Raw genomic sequence first — 3,568 nt, 5'->3', positions numbered from 1 at the left:
TGTTTCCAGTTTTCCGATATGACAATGCTGCCATTCACAACTTTAGCAAAGCTCCGCTGATCCTCTTGCCACAGCAAAGTTGGAAAAGTTTCTTCTGGAAGGTGCCACGTGAGGAAACCTGGGAAAACAACTGCCCTGTCTCAAAGAAGTCCCTCAAAAAATACACCTTAACCTGTGTCTTTAAGCAGCTCGCGGCCCCTCTGGGAGTCGTAGTTCTGGAGGTTCGCGGAATTCTCCCAGGTAATTTAGCGCCGGACGCAGCCGGGCGAGCTGGAGCCCGAACTCCATTTCCCAGGACGCACCGGGCTGGGCGCGCAGCCGTGTTAAAGAGCCGGCTAAGTGAACGCCCGGTGGGGCAGCAGGTATGTGGGTCCGCGCCGATCCCCAGCCCGGTGCCGCTTTGGGGTCCATCGTACCGCGGTCCTCACAGGGTAGGGTTTCCGGTAGCTCTGCCAGCCTCGGCGCCAGCGTGCGCTGGGCACTTCTGTCTTGTAGCTTTCTCTTGGCCCGGGTCTTTTCACAGGAAGCCCTGGACTTGCGGACACCCGGGACACTTGAGTCGTTCTTCCTCCTCAGTTTACCTCACCAGGGCTTCTCATTCACACATTTGAAGAACATACGGTTTATGTAATTTGCAACCTGATTTTACTCCCAGTTAGCTTCTTTCTGCCTCCTGTTCTTCAGGAAGTGGCAAATTAGAAACTTCCAGGAGACTGAGTTTTTTTTTTTTTTAACCTTCAAATATTTTAAAGTGCGGAATGGTGCAAATTTCTTCCTTGCCTGTTCCACATTTCTTCAAAGAGCTTATATGGGCTGGTCATGGTGGTCCAGGCCTGTAAACCCAGCACTGGGAGGTGGAGGTAGAGAAGGGAGAGTTCAAGGCCAGTTTGGACTACGATAGTGAGACCTTGTCTCAAAAATCTGAGTGTGTGTGTGTGTATCCGTCAGTCCTAGGCTTCATTCTCTATCCTATAATTTTGCTGAGGACAGCAAGATATATTTCAACTCAGGCTTGAGGGTATAGCTCAGTGATAGAGCACTTCACATGGTGAAGCTCTAGGTTGTATACCTTACATTGAAAAAAAAAAAATTGGCTGGTGAGTTGGTGCAAGGTTTAATTATAGCATACAGGAAGTAGGAGGAAGAAGATTGGGAGTTTGAGGCCAGTCTGGGGTACATGACCCTGACTTAACAACAAAAAATCCAATTTAGTTTGGACAAATGACTTTCCGTTAAAGTGGTCCCAGTGTTGGAATAATTAGGTTTCTGTATTCTAAGATTTCTATGCAAATGCCACATATGACAGGTCTGACTCCAGGGCTGTTTCTCCTGAGTGCACAAAGATTGACACACACCCAGCTGCCTGCACTAGCTCTACCTGACCTTAGGCAGCCAGTTTGGTCTTTAAACTGTGGTTTTTTATCTGTGTGGTGTGATAAAATCAACTCAGGCCGTTGTTTGGCTCCTATGAGCAGAGACTAACTACAATGGCTTTGGCATGGTGCCTGAGAAACACTCCCTAAGTGTTTCCGGAGACTGTCCCTGATTGTTATTTTCTTCTTCTTCCTCCTCTCCCTCTTCCTTTCTTCCTTCCTCCTCTCTTCCTTCTCCTTCCTCCTTCCTCCTCCTTCCTCCCCCCCTTTTCCTTCTCACACTATTGGGTGATATATGATAATGGCTTCCTCTAGGGTACTGCTTGACCTTCTCTGGGTCTATACACTGTGAGACTTACCAGAGGGAAGCAGCTTGTACCGAGACAGCTCTTACATCAGTGGGTCTGGGGTGTAGGGGCCCGTTTGTCTTCTAAAATAATCTGGGAAACAACTTTGTGCTGAGACAGCTCTTAATGCAGCTGCCTGGTCAGTTCCTGTTTTGCAAGGAGGTCTTAGGGCTTCCTGTTTTGCAAGGGGACTTCGCCACTCTGGGGGGAGGGTCTTCTGCAGACCTGGACTCTGACTCTCTCTCTCTCTCTCATTTATTTATTTATTTATTTATTTATTTATTTATTTATTTATTTATTTATTGAGACAGGGTCTCACCATGTATCCCTAGCCTGGAATTTCCCATGTAGACCAGGCTGGCCTCACCAGAGACTGGCCTGCTTCTGCCTCCTGTATGCTGAAATTAAGGTGTGTGCCACCATGCTTGCCTTTTTTCTCTTTTTTCTCTTTTTTCCTTTTCTTTCTTTATTTTTTAATTTTTTGAGATGAGAGTTCTGAAAGCGCTGGAGATGCTTCAGGCCACACAGTGGATTCACGGCTACATTGGAGTCCTCTTGCCTCCTTTCCAGGGAAGGTCAGGTGGTACCTAGTGGAAGCTTTTGCCCTCAGGGGCCTCCTCAGTTCTAGATCATATTTCCCTTTTGGGCCAAGCCTGGTACAAAGCGTTTCTGTTATAGAACAAGCTTTTCCAAAAAGCTTGGAGGATCATAGGCGTTGCTAAGTGATGGTGTAGGGCTTGGAGGCAGCCGAGTCTGACAAAAGCAGTGACTGTCACTGAGGTTCAGCTGTCCTGTTGGCTTTTGACTGGGACATAGGCAGACCATGAGATGAACACTTTGGGCACATCATGGGCAGTGGCATGTGGCTTGCTTCTGCTGTCCCTCCTCACACTGAGCTTTGGGAACTGGAGGAATGAACGGGGTGATGAGTGGGCTGTATCCATTGCACAGTACAATGGTAGGACACTCCTGAAGACCCCCTCTACAGATGGTCCCTAGAGGCCCAGGCTCTGGAGTCAAATTGGTTTTCTCTCTGGTTAGTGGGCCCTGAGATAGGGTCAAGCCATAGCTTTGACCTTACTTTGCCTACATTTGACAGTGCTCAGAGGAAGATGGCTGACAGGTCTGGTGCTATCCCTTCCAGCTTAGCACCTCTGAGAGGGACATTGAGTATTGGTGCTGGGGATTATACCCAGGGTCTCATGCATCATTGAGTATGGGGATCCCTCTCAGCAAGCTGGTGTGTCCTTCCCATAGTTGCCTCCACAGAATCCCCTCAGCCTGAGGGACCTGGGAGGTTAGTGTTCCCTTTCCCTGGCTCATATCCCAGATTGAGTGATTGGTGGCTGGTGGTACAGAAAGGGTGGCCCCTTGCTTAAGATGAGACCAAGGTCATCCTTGTTCTCACCTCACTTCCTCTCTCCTAGTACACTCCTCCAGGACATTACATTCACTATTTTAGAAGGCCAACCTGGTCATGATGTCACACGCCTGTAGCCTCTTAGCACTTGGAAGAGAGAGAGGCATGGGGAGCAGGAGATCAGGGCCAGCTTTGACTACAAAGTGAGTTTGAAGTCAGCCAGGGCTACATGAGATCTTTTCTCATGAAAATAAACAGGGCCATCAAGATAGCTCAGTGGCTAAAGTTGCATGCTGCGCAAACCTGGCAACCTGAGTTTGATCCCTGGAATCCATATAAAGGTGGAAAAAGAGAAATCCTCTGACTTCCATATGGGCCTGCGGGGATCTCGGGGCGCCAGCTGCTGGGCATGCTGCTGGTCTCCCACACGTCGCTGGAGTGCGGCGGGTCCCGTGGGGCACGTCTGCTGAGGGGCGCAGGTGTCCCTC

At 49.2% G+C, this 3,568-nt stretch overlaps 1 protein-coding gene across 2 annotated transcripts in view; it reads left to right on the top strand.

Moving 5' to 3' along the window:
- The first annotated feature begins 299 nt into the window (after positions 1–299).
- The window catches only part of Fcsk (fucose kinase), a 25,987-nt gene continuing 22,718 nt past the window's right edge, over positions 300–3,568 (top strand). For both annotated transcript variants that reach the window (XM_008834981.3, XM_029564451.1), the window contains exon 1: positions 300–362. The gene's annotated coding sequence lies outside the window, so the exon portion shown is untranslated. The remainder of the gene's footprint in view (positions 363–3,568) is intronic.

The sequence above is a fragment of the Nannospalax galili genome, unplaced genomic scaffold, assembly GCF_000622305.1.
Source record: "Nannospalax galili isolate Female #2095 unplaced genomic scaffold, S.galili_v1.0 scaffold56, whole genome shotgun sequence".
Taxonomy (NCBI): domain Eukaryota; kingdom Metazoa; phylum Chordata; class Mammalia; order Rodentia; family Spalacidae; genus Nannospalax; species Nannospalax galili.
Note: the sequence above shows the minus strand (reverse complement) of the source record. Positions and strands in the feature narration are given on the sequence as shown.